The sequence below is a fragment of the Pecten maximus genome, chromosome 19, assembly GCF_902652985.1.
Source record: "Pecten maximus chromosome 19, xPecMax1.1, whole genome shotgun sequence".
Lineage (NCBI taxonomy): Eukaryota > Metazoa > Mollusca > Bivalvia > Pectinida > Pectinidae > Pecten > Pecten maximus.
Window position 1 is genome coordinate 26,436,442 of NC_047033.1, and position 25,106 is coordinate 26,461,547.

The window sequence follows — 25,106 nt, forward strand, 5'->3', positions numbered from 1 at the left end:
CTACAGAATCAAACAAATGTGTATCAGAATATTAAAATAATATTAATGTATACTTCACAAATGACATTAGTTTCAGTATATATACCATATGGGTATTTTACTCTTTAGGCACATGCCAAATATATGTAAATATTCTATTACTCTAATAAATGTACTATAAACTCACCCCACATATCATGCGGAGGTTCCGTAATGATGTTTCAACATCAACACACAGCTGTTTTGGATTTGATTTTACAAATACATTGTACATCAGCTGTAATAAAAATACATTGATATAATACTAGTTATGTGAATTTTGTAAGGTTGATTCACAAACCACAACTACACATTTGAACGTATACTTTTTACAATGAAATGACAAAGAGATACATCTTGTGGCTCAGCCCCAGATTCTCTACTCAAGTAATATATTAAAATATCCATAAAAAACATAATTACATGTTGTATCATAGCACAACAATATAATATACATTTAAGTATCAAAATAACACCAATAATAGTAAAAACTCACCAGATCTCTTTGAATATTCGGACAATGACTTCGTAGATGTTATGTGCTTGGATACCAAAGCAGAAGTGATTTTGAATATAGAAAAGTGATTAAAAGCATGCGTGTTAGGTAAAACTGTCCAATGAAAAGTCTATGTCAGGTCACATGACATACATACTCACATTCCTTACATACCTGTCCTACATACAAGACACACAGAACTTACTCTCCAAACAAGTCACACAAATACTTTGAACTAAAGACTATCGCACCAGAAATTAAAAATACATAATACACAATTTATTATTATACATTTTCCCAAAATATAACCCTGTCACATATGTAATCATGATTGTTGTTATGTGTTGTTATGTATTGATGTATTTTTTAAAAATATTATTTCAATCAAGTGTACGTGACACGTTTATACAGGTCTGGCATATTTTACTTGTAGAGTGGTCAAGAGCCAGATGGTAATTACCTTTGGATTTTTCAAATGAACTTTTGAAATTATTTCATCAATTAGCTTGTTTTTTCTTACTGAACAAATGACTGAAATGTGAAATTGTGTTTTTAATTCAAAGAAAAGTTCTACACCAGGAATTGTCAAGATACATATATATCAAGTGTAAATAGTATGTGTAAATAAGCGCACATTAGTTCAAGTGTTCAAAATGTGCATTACCATAATTTATGTATATCCAGTGACATATATATAATCTATTTAGTGAAGAAACAACCAATCCGAAGTCGCTAACCTTCTATTTGACAAACCTCATTCTGTAATGACATGGCGATAATACATCACACAAGCCTTTTAAGGCTTACATTGATGTCATACTGTGATTACTGTGATTACTGATAACAACATACTTTTTTTTATTTCTTAAGGTACAAAGTCCTTGATAAAACTCCTCTAATGGACTCGACTTAGGGGAATTCTCTTTAGCTCCTCCATGTTTTTATAATATTGATCTACTATCTTGGTATTGCCAATATACCTTTTGTAGATATACATATATACAATGTATTTATAAACCTATTCGGGTATCACCTAATAGAGTAAACATAAAAGCTGGAATATTTTATAGACCGAATCCAATACCTCAACAGGTGCGTTATTGTAGCGTTTTCACTCAAGGGTTTGGTTTCAAAATGGCCTCAGAGGCAAATACGATTGCTTGTATGTGCTTTTGGTAGCTTCTTTAATCCTACGTTTACAAACAGGCATCGAAGTCAAAATATATATATATACGCAATAATATAGCGCCCCTTTTGTGCCAAAAGTGAAAAAAATAATGTATTTGTTTTGGGGGCAGATGCTAGAATATTTTTTTGATGTTAGATATCATCTGTGCAATCAAAAAGTTACATTTTTGAATACATTAGGAACAGGAGATAAAAATGTGATGGATTTTGACTAAGAACATGTGCTTTTACAATAAGAAAATTTTTCTGAAGGTTTAAAATAAGACTTCCTATTGTAGTCCATTCGCAATTATGTGCTAAAACAGCTTCAAATAGAAGTTTGAAATAAATTGCCCAAAAATAGTTATAAGAAGTTTTGTGTAAATAATTGAAAGTGATTGACATTATTGCTATGTATGTTTAAAGGAAAAACGGAGTATAGGGGGAAATCTGTTTTGCATTAAAATATTGTAAATAGAATTGAAATAAAACGTTTATACATGGTTTTATAAGAACACAGAGACCGACACCTCAACTAATATCCAACTAAAGTAACATTCCCATTTTTAGAATGACCGTTATCTTCTTCATAACCACACAAATTAAATGTTCTTCCAACTACTGAATCAACTTTTTGATTAGAACGCTACGGAATGGATTAGGTTGATTTGCTCATTAAATCATCTAATCCGTAATCCATTACTTGGGGTTTGTCTTAAACCGTTTGACTTTTGGATGCAACGGCTTACCTGGTACTGGTTTCCAATTGCTTGTAGTATCCTTAATAGTATAGGATACTGGTAACGAGGGCACATGTCCCCATGGTTCTCTGTCCGTTACGGCACTGGCAATAATAATTCTTTGAATTAATGGTGTCGAAGCTGTCATGCTGGATCAAAACATTGTACATTACACTGCTCTTATGCCTCGAGTGGGTCTAACATCGAACAATGTCCCGTGAGTGCCGATTGATCTAGATCTCATAGTCAACATCATCACCGGTGTGCTCACTATTGATGCCAGTGGTATTTGGTATGTGCCACTGGAAATTGTTCGAAGATATTCCAAAGTCACAGTTATCCACAGTCGCATCAAGTGTGATAAATAGTGACTTGGCCCTTCTGGTAAGGCATGGCTCATCTTTTACACGTCAAGCTAATGTGCTGAGAACACCAAGGCGCGCTTTCATTTTCACAGCCAGAGCTCTATCCTTTGCATCTCGCTCTGGTATTCTAAGATACAGGCTGTTACTATTCTAACGAGTACATCGATGATCAATTAAATAGTTGGAGGCAAGTTGGGATTTGAAAACAGCCGTGATATAACTTCACTACCCATCTGGATTTGGTTATGGATCTATCCAGGTTAGCTTGTAGGTCGTCATGTTGAGTCTGCACAGGTCTTTAGAAAAAGCGGCAATTTTGTTGTCAAACCACGTGATTGCAGAGGTCTTAGATAAACGCGGCGTCTTTGTTGTCCAACCACAAAACGTCACTAAACCCTCGGCCAACATCGACATTGTCATTTTTCTCTATTAAAGGAGAGACTATCCATGATGGTCTTTGCACATTTCGCATCATTATCGTTTCTAGGAAAAAGGTCCGGCATCCAGAATGCAACCATCAGGCAGGGCAATGCTCATGAACTTCTGGCCACAGTAGGAGATTCGATGGAGTTTGTGATCAGAACTAGGGAATAAAGATATATGACAGTCGCCAGATTGCCAAAAATGCCTTTTCTTTTGTAATATGTTTACGCCAAATGATTAATGGAACAATAATTATGTCTAATACTATTACTATGGAATATACTGGAAACTGACATTTTGAAAAGAGTTCAACACTGTTTCCACAATATGTCCGTCTTCACATTTACGAAGAACAGCAGTAGTGCATCTCGCGGTTTTGGAATGTAATTACCAGTGTCAATAGAGGACGAATATTGTGAAACGATTTCTAGAAACTGTGTTCTTGTTCAAACTGTCCAGACTTTACGATCTGCATCATCCATAGAGGAGAAACGCAGAGTAAAGGAAGTTGCCTAGTTTGATAGCATATGTGATATCTCCAAAAGATTTTGATCTCGAAGGTAGCTTAGAAGTCAACACTTCTCTTTCATCACTCCGTGCGAATTTCAACGTAAGGATTTCGATCTTTCCCTATGAGATGATGTTCCCTATGTGGCGATACGTGGTAACTAAGGACGCCACAGTGTGTGATGAAAGATGAGTTGGTGTTTTGCGCACTCGGGCAAAATTGTCAAGTCTTGATTGAAACTTTTCATATGCAGTGTGCATTTGGCGTGGAAAGACTGGCCTTAAAATAGTTCGTCTATGGATGGTAATGGGATGTTCCGCCACGTATCATCACCAACCCCAATATTTTGATATTCATATTGCAGCTTCGTTTCTAATAATTCTTGAAAATCTTTGCACACAGGCCGATCTGTTTATCACCAGTGAAATTATTGCCTTCTGCTTTTAAAACATCAAGCAACTAATTGTGCATTGGGAGTCTTATGTTTTTAGCAGATTTCTTCTAAAAAAACATACAACTTGCACCTACACACCTATCTCTCAATGTGAGTAGGATACTGTATTAGGTGTTAAAATATCCGTCAGACGCGATTTGATAAATAGAATAGAAGCGAATTAATATTTTAAATCATGGACATAGAAGCTTTCTACTTGAAGAAAAGAACAATTAGTGTGGTAGATAGGGTAAATAATTGTAAGATTTGTTTAGTCACTATCGGGCACGTACTACATCGTATCTAACATCCTAATTACAATTAACAGCGATGGTCATTTGATAACGTGGCCTATACAGGTCGGTACTACTAATACTTGTATTGGTGCCATGGGTTGTTATATATTAGGGAAGACACATGAACGTTAGGATTTGGAGTGTAACAGGATAATCTGTTATGTCGCTATCGTTCAACTAGTCATTGGGGGTGATACACACCAAAGCCAACAATCAACTCTGCACTAATGATAAAGTTTTCATCTTTGGGACGGCATAGGGTAAGTTAAGCTCTCTATACGCTTAATAATTTAGGTTTATTTTATGGTTAAAATTTCCCTTTTTTGTTAAAATCAATACTTTTTTTATCTAAATTGTGGTAATCTGTGTTCTTAGTTTAGTAATTTAGTTATGCTGTTAGTAAATTAGGTAAATGTATAGCCAAGGGAACATACTTTGATGGCACAAATTAATGTAATGTTGAGTGGTCTCAAAGTGTAAACAATCTTTAGGCCGACCCCTATGGGAAATCAACATTGCTGGAAACTTTACCTTTAAAAGGAATATAATTCCAAGTTCGTAAAGTTATATCAAAATGTTTGAACAAGAAATGTTACATAAGACCTGATATGTACATTATCGATATAATGATGTCGCCAGAGAACAGAACAATCATTCAAAACTTGTTTAAGAAATGAAATACTAGTTAACAAAGGGATATGTGAATTTAAATATATTATCCTGCAATAACGACAAGGTAATAGTTTGTTTCATACTTCAATAGTCTGTAAGAAATACTTTTAATAGAGTATTTCATTTATCAGTCTGTCATTTCGTAGTTAACTGAAATTGTACGAACGCATTATTAGATATTTACTGAATGCTGTAACATTATTGTACAATATAATTCACAGTTTGTTTAACAAAAGTTTAGATCCACAGTGTAATCAAAGTCGGTACATATCTAGCTCTTTAAAGTTTGGGTTTCACATATTTTTGGACATATTCTGACACGACTAAGCATTATTTATAAAGGGCTATGGCACGACCATCTTGAAAGAGTTCCCTCTGATAATGTCAGTGTATGTATACATAGATATATACACACAAAAAATTAACCCAACAGTGGTATTTCTCAAATTCTGTCAGAACTGATTTGGAAAGAGTTACATGAAAGACATAATTTCGAGTGAAAGCAAAATTAATTCATACAAAAATAAAGTTTTAATACTTAATTTAAGGTCAGTTTGAGAAATTTACGAAAATTAACTTCATCAAATTCACTAAAATCCCGAAAATAACGAGCTTCGTCTGTTACCATCCATGAATGCGTAATTACTTTTGGAAAACTGGAATTGTCTTACTATTTCACAAAATGTTCCAGTAAAGTGTGGTGGTATCCTATCAAAAATAGTAGTTGAGGTGACCATGCTTTGTGACATTATTAAATACATACTGAAGTAACTACCTGTAACACCTGCAGTCATGCATGAATGGACCTATCCACCTATAGCTGTTGGCAGGTAGCTACTTAGATCTACACTATAGTACTACAGTACTGCCTTTGAACACACATTATACAATCAATCAATATGTTTATTTAAGTATCATATATCACAATTACATTGTACAAGTATATAGTTACAAAGCATAAAACATAATTTGATATCCTGGATCAATCATCTTAACAATAATAAGATATAGACTATTGATATTCTAAAAAGAACTGTTGCAATGATACTTTTTTTTAGATAAATAAAACCAATCACCAAATAACAAATTCCAGTCCAGAGAGCAGGTGATTGGGGCAGTCCCTATCTACCAAACTCTCTGAAATCGTACTTGTATTTAAATGATCACTAAAAGACTTCTTTTACAATTAATGCATTAAAACATTATGTCTTTTAAAATGGTATTGAATAAAATGAATAAATATGCATAATGAATAGATATATATAAGTGTTCATAAAAATATAAGTTTCTTGCTCTGCATATTAGTGAAATTTAGTTTCCCTAGGGTTGGGGAGAGTTGTGTGTTGTTCAAACAAAGCATAGTCATCTCAACTACTGTTTTGGATGCGAAGCCACCATACTTTACTGAAGTTGTTTTTTACAAGGATTTTTTTTAAAGTAATAGTGCATTCTTGGATAAAGATGAACCTCACGCTAGTTTCAGGAAAATTGGAGACTTTGAAGAAGGATGTTTTCGTACATTTCTCGAGTTGACCTAATACTAAGCTAATACTAAGTATCAAATCATTTTCATTTTCAAAGATTTTATTTAGTTTTCACTCTAAATGATTGTTTCATGAATGTCTTTCAAAAGCATTACCTAGATCATTTGTGAAGTACCACTGTTGGAGAATTTGCTATTTTTCATGCACTCGCATGATCAGAGTGAACTTATCGCCGTCCAGTATTCCTTAATAACTTCAGCCTTATGCATTTTGGAGAAGTGTAACGAAATTTAGGCAAACCTGAAAAAATAGCCATTTTTGCAAGGAACAAAAAATGAGCAAAACTAGACGGAAACCCGTTTTTAAGGCTTTTTTTGGCAATGACTACTCCATGCTGTGGTAAGTTTTCCGTCACAACTAGAGTTCATAACAAGAAAAATGTATTTTTTTTTCATAATTATACACAGTTAAGGTATATGCTAGAGCAATTCTGTTGCATTATCGTTCTGAAACATCCAACGTTTAGAGTTTAGACAGGGCAGTGTTATTATTCCCTTTTCATGTATTCCATGGGTTATATGTTAATTGTATCTCCTTTCGTCTTTGGATAATAAAATTCTATTCTTGTCCGAGAGATCTTCAGTTCACGGACAAGTTTGGCTGGCCTTTCGTATGCTCCTTCATTTTTTTCATTTTATTCCCTTTTACATTGGAATTAAACGGTGCTCGCGAAATCAAGATGGGTTCGAACTGAAGATGGTATATAGATATATAGTATTTAAATGAAAATCTAATTTTTAAGAAAGGTTTTCTAAATGTCCATCGTTGATTTTTCTTTTTTATAAGTTTATCAAATATGAGTTTGTAGAAGACCTGACGTTATATTTTTCTTAAGTTTGTGCTTTGTTGTTCTGGTGACCTGCCCAATGTAGCTCCGTATAGTTTATTATCAAACACTTTTGATTTTTCATGTGTTATATTGTCAGTATAGGACGTTATAGTGCCTATCAATACGTAGCTGTAGTTTGTGATTTGTTAATCTGCCCGATGTAACTCCATATAGTTTATTCTACCACAATACCCTGTGTTATTCAACTCTCAGACCATCAGTTAATCATTACAGCTGTTGATTAACAATCTGTTTATACTACACGTGGTATAAACTCTGTACGCATTTTGATTGGCTAACACGGTGAACTTTGACCCAAGCTGCAATTGTTATTGACGTCATCAATAATCTAATGACGTCACATCACCGGGTCCCGGACGTCACCGGTACACTTTATTTGCATACGCGAAATTATACTTGGCTACGTTTCCCTTTGATTCAAGCCGATATTATTATGGTAGAAACAGGTCACACGGCTCGAAATTGTTGGATATGGAATTTATTTCACACTCGTAAGTTATTTTTTAAAAGTTGCAAAAAACACTCGCTAAAGCTCGTATCTTTTGTAAAAAATAATTTACGAGTGTGAAATAAATTACATATCCAACAACCACTCGTTGTGTAACCTCTATTTATCAAACTTTGATTTAGTCCAAAAACTAAGTTTTTCATGACTTGACAGACATGAGGTTGACCGATGGCCTCAAGCTGGGAACATGGTGCTTTATTTTATAATGCGAACATTCTGTTTATATAAGTCTGGTTTTACCTGACTGATAATGTAACATGGTTAAATGTCATGCAAATTTGAGATCAATTTCACGTCCATTTCTTGACATCAATTTAACAAGATTGTTTTCCCATGTGAAATTCAGATAGTATTCAGGTCTGTTTCAGGTAAATATTTTTTAGGTCAAATTCATCTTAAAAAGTTTTCAGATTTATAGAATTTCTGTAGTCACTTGGATCAATTGTTTTTGTTGCTTTTCGCGCTAGAGAGTTCGTTGTTCATCTAGTACCTAGTGCTGATGTTTTTGAATTTGAAATCCATTCAAAGAAGAACGGATATAACATTACATGTATTCATTATTTTGTCTTATTTTAATAACTTTCTCCAAAATCATAACGAACACGTTTTAAAGAAACTATGTAGCATACTTTCTGATTGCTACCACTGCTGACTGTTCTATTAACACAACAGCTCACCAGATAAGAAGAGAGATAATTATCAAGAATTATGATAACCTGTTAGTCATAAAATCTCCGGAACAAACATGTATAAAAAAAATATAGGAATACTGTTATTTTAGCACTAATTTTACAGTACAACTATTACAACTTGTTATGACTATTTTTTCCTGCCTCTTATTATAGGTATTTATCACTTATTTAAAGATACCTGCTTTTTCAGGTATGTTGACAGAATTCTTTATGTTTTCCTCGTGAGACTGAACTCACTCGCTTGTTGTATAATGAGTGTTTGGAACCGATCGGCGCTGGGAAGGCGTTTTAAAATTAAAAGAATTTAAGAGTTGTTATATTTTGGTCGTATTTTCACTGTGATATGTTTTTTTCAGATTTCAGTTGGTTTGCCTTTGTCTTGCAACATCAACACATTTCTCCAAAAATTGGAAAAAAAAGAACACACCGTTCGACTTCGGATTGGACGTGTAAAAGGCCTGTCGCCTGCACAACCACGTGGGTTTTTGTTTTCTAACCACAAGAGGCCCATTGGGCGCTTCCATCCGGGCCAACAATTAAGTGATTGATGCATGTTGTATAACTTGTTCTGTAATCTTTGTAAAAAAGATAAAATGTACATTTCAACAATGTTTTAGCTATTATTGATAGTCAATATGTTTTTTTTATGTTGTACCAATTTAAACACATCAGTATAGTTTACAAGTTTGTAATCGTTATTTATCATCGACGATAGAAGCAGGGCACGGACGATAATAGACTTCAGACATTTGTGGAGGATAACGTTTCCAAAGCCGAAGGATAACGCACATACAAATATTTTCAGACCGTGCTATTTATTATGCTTAAGAAAATAGTACAAAACAAAAAACAATGAAATATTAAACAAAAAGAAAATATTAAGAAAGATTAACTTTTTTCAAACATTTAGGAAATAGCATTTTTAAAGGTTTTTGAATTTTATTTTTCGGCAATTATCAAGTACACGTACCTTGTTCTTTTTTATGAAAATAAATCCTGTCTACCTCCAAGCAATTAATATCATTAGTTATCAAGAGAGAAAGCCAACATGACGATGTGGGTAAAAATATAAGTGGCTTGTTGATTTCAACTCGATTTCCGCACCACAGACGGTTCATAATATTATATATCAGTAAGCTATTTGGACTCTGTTTTGTATATAACGACACCGCAAGCGAGAACACTGTGCAACTGGTTTCAGATTCCAGCAAGTTCTACTTAGCCTGATCTACCTACATTTTCCCAATTCGTTATTTCATAACGTGCTCATATTTTTTTTTCGCGTTGGTAATATTAGACATTTCTTTTTGTGTTGATATATAATTAAGTGGTATTCAAGACCAGCAATATATAAAAAAAAACTACAATTGTGAAAATCCTTTTCCGATTTTCTCTGTAATGGCGTTACTGCACTTGTTACAAAGGTACGCATATGCATTAACCAGGGTTTGGAAAGTCGCGGCAAGTCCTTTTCCTAAAATGCTTGTTTTCTGTGTCGACCAAAAAGTATGTGTACATAAACATGTAAATATTGTTCATTTATACAGTTGTGGAATCATGCACACATCGTGTAACGTTTTGAGATCACACAATTCTACATTTGTAAGTTACCAATCGTTGTGTACCAGTAAAGTTGCTTTTTGTGGAAAATTTAAATTCTTAACGTCAACACAAGATTAAATTTTTTTTTAGACGCGAGCAAATTAACGAGATTGCGGAGTTCTGTGCAAGTTTCAAATGAATGTTCAAGAAAAGGAATGATGACGTATCATATAGTAATATATGATTTCGATTCTCTTGTGGGAGCATCAGCAATGGAAGTTGGAAGTAAATAATGGAACGTAAGTCCAATGGAAAATAAGTGAGCACTAAAGCATGGCATATAACATGGTCCAGGAGCACGGCGTGGTTCAGTTGGTTCAGTCGCGGCGGTTTTACATTTATGTCTATTGCCAGGAGCAGTAGTATGTCCTGCACTCATCGTTTCCTCCTTTTCTGCATTTTCCAGTATATCCAATGCAACAAGCTACAACATCAAAGTTAATTGCTTTAACAAAATCTCTTATTTATGTTTGCATGAAACTACACACTTTGGTGTTAGTTATCAGTTGAAAGATAACCCAAATAATGTCAACATTTAGCTTAATACCTCCATAAACACGCTCATTTGTTGTAGTAAAAAAACAACAAAAAGCAAGCAAACAAAAACAGCCCCCCCCCCCCCCCCAAAAAAAACCCAACAAACAAACCGTCTGAGAATACCGATATAATTACAAAACCATAGTTTCAATAGGACAACAAGGGCAGCTATAGCATATAAAGGATCTTTTAATCGTAGCATTAGTTGCATTTCACGTGGAGATATCCCAAATTGGAATTTAAGCTATATTCAATACTCGATTGTATTTTATACAATACAGATAGGCTGTTGGTTGTAAAGGATTTAGACGTTAAGTGAATTTTGACGCGAAATAGAACAAGAAATAGTAGAATCCCCCCCCCCCCCCCCCCCCCCACACACACACAAAGCAAAACACTTCTATATGCTAAATGATCAGACAGTATGATGTAACTTACTCCCAAACATTTCAAGTTAATTAAAAAGATTGAAATAGCAATTGTACAAGTTGTACAAAAGGCTAATCGCAATTTAGCTGTGCTTTTTGTTAACATCACGACCAGAGCGGCTTGGTTTCTAGATTATCAGTTATGTATTGCATGCTAATTTTGTAATTTGTTTATACGAAGTTATCAAATAACATTTGTTCAAAAACAGGTATTTACGTCAGTTTTATATCCCATCATAATGTTTTAACACGGGTTTCCCATATGAATCGAATGGTCAAGCTGGACATTGGAAATCGACTGTCAATAGTATCGAGATAACACAGAAACGTAATAGGAAATATATAAAACGCATTCAATCAATAGAAATATACTTTTTCGTGATAATTTGTTTTTTTTTGTAAACCTTACCAAAATCTTATCTTCTAATTCTTATCCTCAAGAAACTTGCCGTAGGAAGAGCATAAGTAAAGACAAAGTTTAACCACTTCATTATATACGTCTTATTATCCAAGTGAAATTTAACACGACCAACACTTATCTTTCAACCCGAGTTTTGTCATGCTACGGCATAAATATAAATGTTCTTACGTGAACAATATTTCTTCTGTATTTCACTCTGACTATCGGTACAATTGTTACATGCATTATGGGGGCACGGGTTGCAATGACGAAACAGTAAACTTCCTGCGCAGAGGTTTCGATGGCATACATCTGGAAGTAAAAATCATCGTCAGCAATGAACACGTTATAAGGTAAACATTATAAGAATGAAGATAATAGCTCACTAAGGATTTATATACTCTAATACACTGTATTGAAAGATTATTTTGCCGAGAAAAGTTTAGTTCAGATGTTTAGTTATTATATAATCTTATTTCTCTATTAAGTTCTTACACGTAGTAATGGGTATCATTATCAAGCACATTTATATGACAATAGCGGTCACCTCAATACCAATAATTGTACAAGGTTTTACTGTATTTAGCTACTGTATGACAATAGTTGTCACCTCAATAAAAACAACAACAGATATTTACCTACAGTATGACAATAACGGTCACCTCATTACTAAACAGTGATGTTTACCTTCAGTATAATAGTAACATCACTACGAAATGACACATAAACCAGTCCTAGACTAAACGATGTACATTTTCGAATTCGTTATGCAATAACTTGCTCAATACTAGACTAATTTCTTTAAGCAACTACTCGTTTACTCGTTGAAAGATTAAACATTTAAACATTATTCTATATGGTGATATATACTTCAATGGAATTCACGACCCGTAATATATAAAAATACAGTTCTCAAAAAAACTCTTTCCAGTTTTCTCGTCCATTTAGTTACTACCTTTGATACTATAATACACACACACAAACACCCTCCCTCACCCTAACACACCCCTGTGTCAGTACATGACGTTATAGCGTCTAAAGAGTACTTTATAGTGATAGAACAAGACGTTATTGTGTCGGTACAGGATATTATAGTGTCAGTACAGGACGCTATAGTGTCAGTACAGGACGTTATAGTGTCAGTACAGGACGTTATAGTGTCAGTACAGGACGTTATAGTGTCAGTATATAGAGAATAATACATACCTTTTCCCATATCGGACCCAATATTGGCCCCGAGATCCCAATATTGGCCCAAGGGCCGAAGGCCAATATTGGGTCCGATATGGAAAAAGGTATGTTTTATTCAATTTATTGTATTCTTAGTAATAAATCACAGAACATTAATCAAAACAACAATTATAACGTGACAAGAAAAATCAGATTCAAATTTTTAATGTATTGAATTATAAACACTTTATAATATTGAAGTTTTTTAAGTCTTTATGAAGTTCATATCTGTCAAATTTATAATGATTTCTAAATAAGTTCCTTTCCAAAGGTGTTTCTACCATGTCACTGATCATGGAACGATTGGTTAACATCGGCTTGTACGACCTCTCCTATTGTAAAGTTTAAGTTATCAATTTCCTCGGTTACCATGTGTTCCTTCTCGGCGAGATATTCTAGCTCTGCAATTCGTGCTGCAAGCGAATTTAAAATCTTCTCTCCCATGTCCTCATTCCTTCGTCTACTCGACGTCATGTTGTTTGTTTTGGTTTCGCTGACAACACAGCACCTACGTCAAAACCCGAGAGACCCGAATAGTTTGATGAGACGCAAAATTTAGAGGTGTTCCGCGAAGAGGACCAATACAGGGTTTGGGGTGCATTACTGAATCAATAATGCATGGGTAAGGATTACGGATCGGGAGATTTGGCGCCATAATGCATATGCAAAAAAACCTGTATTTATTACTAAGTATACAATAAAGGGCGTTATAGTGTCAGTACAGGATTTTATAGCGTCAGTACAGGGCGTTATAGTGATAGTACAGGATTTTATAGCGTCAGTACAGGACGTTATAATGTCAGTAAAGGACGTTATATTGTCAGTAAAGGACGTTATAGTGTCAGTACAGTACGGTATATTGTCAGTAAAGGACGTTATAGTGTCAGTACATGACGTTATAGTGTCAGTACAGGACATTATAATGTCAGAACAGAATGTTATACTAGTAGTGTCAGTGCAGAACGTTGTAGTGTTAGTTTAGTACGTTAGATTGTTATTACAGGACATGGTAGTGTCAGTAAAGTAAATTATGGTGTCAGTAAAGTTCGTTATAGTGTCGTGGAATACGTTGTAGTGTCAGAACAGGGCGTTATAGTATCAATAAAGGACGCTATAGTGTCAATACAGAACATTTAAGCATGCATCATCTTAGGAAAAATATCCTTTTTGACCGAAGGAAAAAGACAATTAACATGACGGAAAAACAACCTCACAATCCTCGCCACTACGCACACTAACCAATAGTGATTTGACACAGACATGACTCTCACTGGTAAATCATATCTTAAAAAAAAGAAAGGTATGATATGGATAGAAATATAAAACAATATATAAAATAACAGATTGAGAATAAATAAAAATTAAATATGATTTATACTAAATATCTAAGTGATATTTCATGTCAAATTTGGATTTAACCATCATGGTTATCCCTGTTCTAGGTCGGAGGTCATACATATTGAATTAGTCTAAAAAAGTTTTACCTCGATAAAATGATGTTTTATTTTAGACCGAATGAGGTAACAATATGTATTTACTTCAAAAAGGAGTATATATTACGATTTCTAAGCAGTTAGACACATCACATTTCTCCTAATGATTCCAACCCCTCTACACCTTTCAGCTGTTCAGAGAAGACTTTTGAACCATTTAGTAATTTTTCGAACGACGACGAACAAAGAACGTTACTCACCAATACATGTGTATCTGATCCGTGCATATTTGTAGGTACCAAGACACGGATCTCCGGTCACACTGTTACTGGCTGTCACCAAACAGGTATGTTTATCATTACAGAGGTTTCCGTATCCCTCCAGAGCTACGAGAGAGGAGCAATTGGTATCTGTTAATGGCTGGTTCATTAGTACCCGGGCACGTGCTTTGATCTTCTCTGCCATAAAATGCCTCCTGGATGTTGATAACATCTCCCGCAGGGACATTCAATAGTATATGAAGATCCCTCACAGATGATGACTCCTGTGCATGTGTAATAAAGCAATAAGAAAGTGCTACAACCTTTCATAGTATTTGAAAGTTATAAAATCTGATGTTCTCGTCATGCGCAAATATGTTTAAACTGTCCTAATACACCAATGCATACAAAGACTACACTTTGTCGATACATATCTTACATAAATGTTTTCAGTTCTAAGCAAAACAATCATGCGCTGCTTACTTCATACCCATACACAGTACAAAGGAAGACAATTGTCATCAGGCAATACATATCCTCTCAAATAAGGAAAACGAAGCCATACACATATTGTACTGGTCATTTCACAAGCTAATCGTTGTAGTAAGTTTGGCCAGTGATATGTAATCAAATATCAATGTCATTAAACATTATATAATCACAGGAATGATATCTATTTATTATATCTATGGACATCGACACGTCACCAAGCCAACCACTTTATCTCTTTAATTCAAAGATCCATTTACGAACCTGGGGAATCATTTTGATGTCCATCATGTTCGATTTGTTTTCTGTATTTCGCCTATGTAACATATGCCACTAAAGTAATGCACTCTAAATACTATGGAGCGCTTTTTAATAGCCACGGCATTAAGAAATCTTTTGCGCTGTCACGATAAGGGTAATGACGCTTTGTTAGGAATTGAGAAAGGCTGCCACCGTTTACATTTCCCCTCCAAATTATTACTTTAAAACATGCCAAAATGAAAGTTTTCTAAGTTATTTGATGATAAAGTATTTGTTTTCATACTTTAATGAAATTCGACTCAAAGTATCACTTTTTACTTGTCGAGACTCGAGTAAATGTTCAGACAAGTTTCAAAATATTTCAGTAGGAAAGAATATCTAATTCAAAATCATATGTATACATTTACTGTACTCACCATCTACCTCACAACGAGGCCCTATTTTCCCTTCTGGACAGTTGGTGCATACAACAGAACCACTGGAGGAATCACATTGGCCGCCATAACAGGGATCACCAGAACAAAGACCAGAAGCTTTAAAAACATCAACGGGTCATTATAGGAAGTTAATGTATCACTCCAGTACGTTATAACGTCAGTACAGTGCGTTATAGTGTCAGTACAGGACGTTATAGTATCAGTACAGTGCGTTATAGTGTCAGTACAGGATGTTATAGCGTCAGTACAGGACGAAACACTTTTGTTATGAAAATGTAACAATAATGGCTTTGACTGTAAAATTAATCAAAAAATAATAATAAAAAAAACTAACAAAATCACGAAATAGGATTTCATTGAAACAAAATCATGTTTCGAATTTCTAAGAATTTGAAAAGCAAGGTTTTAATCGAAGTATAATTTGAAGTAGAATATTTTATTATTTCACTTACATATACGGAGAAATGCAACTATTACACAATATCTTTTTTCATGTTTGTCTTTAATATTAAGTTTTTTTTTTTTTTTCGATATTAAAGTTTACTTAGAGAGTAAAGTAAACTTAACATAGATTTACTATTTTCCTGGGCTCATGTTTTAAATTGTCAACCCGGCGTCCGAAGAATATATTCGGTTCGGATAACATAATGTTACTCACCGATACAGGTGTATCTGATCCGGGCATACTGGTAGGAATCTGAACAAGGATCTTCTTCTGTCATACTCTCGCTGTCTGTCACCATACATGTGTTTTTATCATTACAGAGGTTTCCGTATCTGTCCAGAGCTACGGATGAGGAGCAATTGGTGTCTGTCAATGGCTGATTAGCATCCAAACACGTACCTTCCTCTTCTTGAATATAAAACGCTTCCTGGATGTTGATAACTTCTCCCACAGGGCATTCAATCGTATACCGTAATCCATCACAGATGATGTCTCCTGTACATGTGTCATACAAAATATAAGAAAATGTAAAAAGTCTGTATAAGTTTCTAAATATGTTTAGACTTAATACAGTAAGACAATTATCCTTACAGACAGTAAAAGTATCAGAGCAGGACGTTATAGTGTCACTATATGACGTTATAGTGTCGGTACAGAACGTTATAGTGTCAGTACAGGACGTTATAGTGTCGGTACAGGACGTTATAGTGTCAGTACAGTACATTATAGTGTCACTATATGACGATATAGTGTCGGTACAGACCGTTATAGTGTCGGTATAGTACGTTATAGTGTGGGTACAGTACGTTATATTGTCAGTACAGGACGCTATAGTGTCCGTACAGGACGTTATAGTGTCGGTACAGGACGTTATAGTGTCAGTACAGTACATTATAGTGTCACTATATGACGATATAGTGTCGGTACAGGACGTTATAGTGTGGGTACAGTACGTTATATTGTCAGTACAGGACGCTATAGTGTCCGTACAGGACGTTATAGTGTCGGTACAGGACGTTATAGTGTCAGTACAGTACATTATAGTGTCACTATATGACGATATAGTGTCGGTACAGGACGTTATAGTGTCGGTACAGTACGTTATAGTATCACTATATGACGATATAGTGTCGGTACAGGACGTAATAGTGCCGGTACAGGACATTATAGTGTCAGTACAGTACGTTATAGTGTCACTATATGACGATATAGTGTCGGTGCAGGACGTTATAGTGTCGTTATAGGACATTATAGTGTCGGTACAGTACGTAATAGTGTCAGTACAGGACGTTATGGTGGCAATAAAGTTATAATGTCAGTACAGGACGTTAAAGTGTCGGTAGAGTACGTTATAATGTCAGTACAGGACGTTATGCTGTCCGTAAAGTTATAGTGTCAGTACAGGACGTTATGCTGTCCGTAAAGTTATATTGTCAGTACAGGACGTTATAGTGTCGATAGAGTTCGTTATAATGTCAGTACAGGGCGTAATAAGAGCGCAGCTCTAGGGCGCCGAAGGTGCCCGAGCGAAGCTCTCTAAATACTGGAAAACGGTACCTCCAACAAGAGTTGCCTCCCTTCCCATACATACGAACAAAGAAAATCGTATGGTCCAAAAAACCGGTACCGGAATGGCTCAAAACCGGATGTAGTATTCCCATGGGCAAAAATTTTGAACAATATCAACACCAAAGTCTCACTATAGTGTTTAAACATTAGTTATATATGAATTTTGTTCTCAGATGAAAAAATAAATAACAAAACAACGGTATGTTTTCGCTTTTATTTTTATCATGTCGTCCGTAACCGATCGGGAATTACCGAATGTCATCGTCTCCATTCACGTCTGACACGCGACATGCGAGTACGTTGGAATTAAACTCAGTATAGGGTCCTTGTTATTATTTTTGTATGTGGTTCCAGTCTGATCTGATCAAAGGTAGGCATTTGCCGATAACACTGTGTTACGATCGATTCTATCGTAAATATTTAGGCCGCCTTGTCGATTTGTTTTCTCAGCGTTAACGTTAGGCTTACGTCACAGGCACTTGATTTACATTGTAAACAATAACATGCCGAAAGACAACTAGGCTAGGCATATGCATAGGAAACAAGTGCCTATCGGTTACGTCCCAGCTTTTTATTGTTAGTTACAGATGATACGATGTGTATGACTCGCATTGTTTATTATAATTAGAAGAAGGTTGTATTATCTACAGCACATGGGGCTAGTAACCATTTAAAATGTGGCCTAGGCCTACTCGGCTACTGTAGGCCTATAGTATAGTATATAAAGCCCATGTGATAACCCTAGATTTTTATTATTTATGAAATGCAGGCTTAGTACATGTGTAGTTAGTCTACATTAGTCAGCAGAAATAAACATAGATCAACATGGCAAATATGTAGGTTGTACCAAAAATAATGATTGAATTTTAAATGAAATTTAGCTGAAAAATAATTCTTTGCAATGTTTATAAAATCATTCTCATACAGTATTATACTGTTGAGAGTATTAAAGATCAGATTTCTATTGCTAAGTATAGTAACTGTTTATTTCACAAAATATTGCCTGAAATTAATAACACTTCTCCAATGCCTGGCATGTGCCTGGCAGTTAATTATATAATGAGACTCAATTTAGAGGGACATTCCTTCTTTCAGATATCAGAACCATGTACAGTTTTTACTGATGAAATCCACTTTTGAACAGGGAAATGAATTAATGCCAAAATGTACAGAAAAATGATGAATCCTATAAAAATACTGACTGGCTTTCAAGTAAAAAGTGATATTTTGGTAGGAATAAATAATTTTTAGGACTTAGAATTTGGAGAACTTGTGTTAATTACCATGCGAGTCAAACTGTTTGATTTATGTAAATTAAAGATTTACTATTTGGGAAAAAATTCATATTTTCCAACAAGTTTAATTTTGATGACCTAACCTTTGAATTTAAACTATAATGAGGGAATGATCATGACCCTTTAAATGAAGTAAACCAAATTTATTACAATGTTTATGAACACATGTACATGTACAGTGTAATATGATTTAATCATTATAAACAACTACTGTTAATTTCCAAAGTCTGGAAGATTATAGAATTTCTATAATTATTTTGTAATTAATCTTAATTACAAAAGGAGAGTAATTGTCTATGGTCGCTTAGAAGGTTTAACTTAAATTTGCTACAAATTCTGTTTTAGTGGAGACAAGAGAATACATGTACTTACAATCAAAATTAATTAACTCGAACTATGATAACTCAAAAACACTGATTATAAATTAAAGTATCTCACTGGTCCAAGTCAAAATCTTTGTTTTTATTGCAATAAAATATATATAAGATAATTCAAAGTTTGACAACTCGAAAAACTCTGATATAAATAACTAAACTTAAACTTTTAACCAGATATTACAAAATTGACAGAACATTATATACTGATGTAATCCCAAAGTTGATTCATATTTTATTTTTAAAGGCGCACAATGTTAACTGTTAAGTGAATTTCTTTTAAAAGTTCTCTATAAACAGATCTTCAAATCATTTGTTATAAGTATATGTCCTCGGTCCAAAGCGGTTCTGCCCAAAAATGAGTTGAAGTGACTGAATAACAGTTCAAAATGTTCTATTCCATTCCAAATATATGGTAGAATAAAAAATTACACATGGTAGAAGGATCTTCAATTCAAGTCCTTTAAAGTTGATATAATTTAATGCACCTTGGGTCTGTAGTTTGTTTTTTTTAAGATGAGGGGACCCATGTTATTAGTTTACTCTGTTTACTCTGCAGTAATTAGGGAAAATACAAAAACAGAAATTATATTGAATATTGCTATTGGAAATAACACAAACTTTAATAGAAGTATCAGAATGGGACCAAAAAGCGTAAAATTGACGAAACTTCTAAACTTCCAGATATGAAGAAATCAAACATCCTTCATGGATGAAAGAGACTTAATTAATGTACTTTTCAAAATATTCGATTTTTCCCCCCCCCTTTTTTTTTTTCATTTACCACAGGGTGTCTTGTTACCCTCTAGGGATGGGTTAACATTATAGAAATAATTATTTAATTCATATACAGAAATCACACTTTTTGGCCTTATTTAATTTGTTCAATTGATTTATTAAATAAACGAGAGTTTACAACCATCACTATTTAATAGCAGTGGCATCAATATTTGTTTAAAGTCCACATTTGACAGTGTTATTGAGTTGCATGCTGTCAGATTGAATTGAAACTGGTGAGGGTACTGATACAATCATATATACTATTGTACATGCACCTATACTGTACATGCACCTATCCATCATTTAGAGGATTTTTTTCCAGGTTCACCTATTTTTGGGTAAAATAAAAAATACTGACAGGGAATTTTGTGAAGTTATGTTAAGATTGATTCACTTTAAACTGTGTTATAAAAGCAATATTAATCCTAGTTGAAACTTAAATGTCTTTACAGATTCACATATTTTGGCCTCAAAACTGAATTTTGAAAATTTCATTAAAGTTCAGTTTTCACCCTATCTCAATGTCTCACTGAACACTTGGTTACTGATATTATTTAATTACTTAAACACTACTCCATAAATTGAAGGATGTTAATTGATAAAGCGGGAAAGATGAGATATATAATTCTGTATAATTCTTGTTATATAAGGCCTTTTGATGATTTATCATGACCTTGTGATTTTCATAAATCTGCTAATTTAATGAAAAAATTTACATATATTACATAAAAATATATATATACACGTAAACAAGTGACAATTAGATTAGCTGTGCTCTTCCAAGGCTTTGCCTTCATTCATATTAGTATCGGTACAGGATGTTATAGTGTCGGTACTGGACGTTATAGTGTCGGTACAGTACGTTAGAGTGTCACTATATGACGTTATAGTGTCGGTACAGGACGTTATAGTTTCGATAAAGGACGTTATAGTGTCGGTATAGGACGTAATAGTGTCAGTACAGGACGCTATAGTGTCAGTACAGAACGTTATAGTGTCAGTACAGGACATTATAGTGTCAGTACAGAACGTTATAGTGTCAGTACAGAACGTTATAGTGTCAGTACAGAACGTTATAGTGTCGGTACAGTACGTTATAGTGTAAGTACAGGACGCTATAGTGTCAGTACAGTACGTTATAGTGTCAGTTCAGGACGTTATAGTGTCGGTACAGTACGTTATAGTGTCAGTTCAGGACGTTATAGTGTCGGTACAGTACGTTATTGTGTCAGTACAGTACGTTATAGTATCGGTACAGGACGTTATAGTGTCGGTACAGGACGTTATAGTGTCGGTACAGTACGTTACATTGTCGCTATATGACGTTATAGTGTAAGTACAGGACGTTATAGTGCCGGACAGTACGTTATAGTATCGGTACAGGACGTTTTAGTGTCGGTACAGGACGCTATAGTGTCGGTACAGGACGTTAAAGTGTCGGTATAGGACGTTATAGTGTCGGTACATGACGTTATAGTGTCGGTACAGTACGTTATAATGTCGGTACAGTACGTTAAAGTGTCAGTAAAGGGCGTTAAAGTGTCGGTACAGGACGTTATAGTGTCTATACAGTACGTTACAATGTCCGTACAGGACGTTATAGTATCAGTGCATGACGTTATACTGTCCGTAAAGTTATAGTGTCAGTACAGGACGCTATAGTGTCGGTACAGGACGTTAAAGTGTCGGTATAGGACGTTAGAGTGTCGGTACAGGACGTTGTAGTGTCGATACAGTACGTTACAATGTCTGTACAGGACGTTATAGTGTCGGTACAGGACGTTATAGTGTCAGTACAGGACGCTATAGTGTCAGTACAGAACGTTATAGTGTCAGTATAGGACGTTATAGTGTCAGTACATGACATTATACTGTCCGTAAAGTTATAGTGTCGGTACAGGAAGCTATAGTGTCGGTACAGAACGTTATAGTGTCAGTACAGTACGTTATAGTGTCACTATATGACGATATAGTGTCGGTACAGACCGTTATAGTGTCGGTATATAACGTTATAGTGTCGGTACAGTACGTTATATTGTCAGTACATGACGTTATAGTGTCCGTACAGGACGTTAAAGTGTCGGTACAGGACGTTATAGTGTCAGTACAGGACGTTATAGTGTCAGTACAGGACGTTATAGTGTCGGTACAGTACGTTACGATATTACGATATAGTCGGTACAGGACGTTATAGTGTCGGTACAGTACGTTATAGTATCACTATATGACGATATAGTGTCGGTACAGGACGTTATAGTGTCAGTACAGTACGTTATAGTGTCACTATATGACGATATAGTGTCGATACAGGACGTTATAGTGTCGTTATAGGACATTAGAGTGTCGGTACAGTACGTAATAGTGTCAGTACAGGACGTTATGGTGGCAATAAAGTTATAATGTCAGTACAGGACGTTAAAGTGTCGGTAGAGTACGTTATAGTGTCAGTACAGGGCGTAATAGTATCGGTACAGGATGCTATAGTGTCGGTACTGGACGTTAAAGTGTCGGTACAGTACGTTAGAGTGTCACTATATGACGTTATAGTGTCGGTACAGGACGTTATAGTTTCGATAAAGGACGTTATAGTGTCGGTATAGGACGTTATAGTGTCGGTACAGGACGTTATAGTGTAAGTACAGTACGCTATAGTGTCAGTACAGGACGCTATAGTGTCAGTACAGTACGTTATAGTGTCAGTACAGGACGCTATAGTGTCAGTACAGTACGTTATAGTGTCAGTTCAGGACGTTATAGTGTCGGTACAGTACGTTATAGTGTCAGTTCAGGACGTTATAGTATCGGTACAGGACGTTATAGTGTCGGTACAGGACGTTATAGTGTCGCTATATGACGTTATAGTGTAAGTACAGGACGTTATAGTGCCGGACAGTACGTTATAGTATTGGTACAGGACGTTATAGTGTCGGTACAGGACGTTATATTGTCGGTACAGGACGCTATAGTGTTGGTACAGGACGTTAAAGTGTCGGTATAGGACGTTATAGTGTCGGTACAGTACGTTATAGTGTCAGTACAGGACGTTATAGTGTCAGTACAGGACGTTATAGTGTCAGTACAGTACGTTATAGTGTCAGTACAGGACGTTATAGTGTCGGTACAGTACGTTATAGTGTCAGTACAGTACGTTATAGTGTCAGTACAGTACGTTATAATGTCGGTACAGGACGTTAAAGTGTCAGTAAAGGGCGTTATAGCGTCAGTACAGGAAGTTATAGTATCAGTGCATGACGTTATACTGTCCGTAAAGTTATAGTGTCAGTACAGGACGTTAGAGTGTCGGTACAGGACGTTGTGGTGTTGGTACAGTACGTTACAATGTCCGTACATGACGTTATAGTGTCGGTACAGGACGTGATAATGTCGGTACAGTACATTATAGTGTCAGTATAGGACGTTATAGTGTCAGTACATGACGTTATACTGTCCGTAAAGTTATAGTGTCAGTACAGGACGTTATAGTGTCGGTACAGTACGTTATGGTGTTAGTAAAGGGCGTTATAATGTCGGTACAGGACGTTATAGTGTCCGTACAGGATGTTACAATGTCCGTACAGGACGTTATAGTTAAAGTTGCGTGTGATATATTTCAGCCTATTACCTAATAATGTTAATACAGGGAGTCACAATTTCAGAAAAGGACATTATAGTGTCAATACAGTACGTTATAATGTCAATGCAGTACGTTGTAATGTCAGTACATGACGTTATAGTATCAGTACATGACATTGTGGTGTCAGTTTAGTACGTTAGAGTGTTATTACATTACATTATAGTGTCGTGGAGTACGTTGCAGTGTCAATACAGGACGTTATTAGTGTTAGTACATGACGTTAAAATGTAAGTACATTATATTATTTTCTCAGTAATGGACGTTTTAGTGCAGAATTGGAAATAATAGTATCAATACATGAAAGTATAGGGTCGGTACAGGACATTAAAGTGTTCGTACAGTAAGTCAAAGTGCCTACCAGTAGAGGACGTTCTAATGTCAGTTAAGGACGTTATAGTGTTTGTCAAAGACACCATGCTTATACTACTAATGTTCAGTGATAACACTAGCTGTAAGGATAGAAATAAAAAGAAAATCGTTACCATGAATTCTTTGCAACAATAATTTTCATGGTAAAGCAAGAATTCAAGAAGATTTTATAATTTTGAAAAAAAACATTGCATAAAAACTTAATTATCATTCAGTTAATCGCAAAAAAGAATTCGATCAAAGTAATTTAAATTTGTTTTTGTTTGTTTCCAAAAATGTTAACCATATCAGTAATTGAGGTGTCCTCACCTCACATTAAACAATGGCGATACTACATTGATATAGCGAAGGAATTGACTCTCACTGGTACATCTCTTCAAAGAAATATATGATACGGATAAGAAATCTATATTTTTTGGTTTCCTACAATTGAAATAAGATAAATTTAATAGCTTAAAGCAACAATTCAATGTGTGATCATTTCACATTTTACTTCCATACCTTGATGTAGAAATCGAAAACATATTATTAATAAACTAACTAACTAAACTATGTTTTACACTGTAAGATGAGAATAAATATCAATAAGTAAATCTATTCTGATATTTCAGGTCACATTTAGATTTAACCTTTATAGTTTTCCCTGTTTTAGGACGGAGTTCATATATATTAGATTAATTCAAAATAGGTTTACAGCGATTAAATGATATTTTTAGATAAAAAAGAGGATACAACCTGTGTTTACCTTCGAAAATGAATACATTACGATTTTGAGTCTTTTAAACATGTCTAGCCTCTCCTATTGATATCCAACCTTACTTACTTTTACAAAATACATGCTTTTGACTTAC

General features: G+C 34.8%; 1 long non-coding RNA gene across 1 annotated transcript; it reads right to left on the reverse strand.

The window, feature by feature from the left end:
• Positions 1 to 9,372: 9,372 nt before the first annotated feature.
• LOC117318214 lies at positions 9,373 to 16,719 on the reverse strand. The gene is made up of 5 exons (XR_004530311.1): positions 16,448 to 16,719; positions 15,769 to 15,885; positions 14,603 to 14,886; positions 11,869 to 11,991; positions 9,373 to 10,738 (listed from the first exon to the last, which is right to left on the reverse strand). It is a non-coding gene; the product is annotated as an uncharacterized LOC117318214 (long non-coding RNA).
• Positions 16,720 to 25,106: the final 8,387 nt, after the last annotated feature.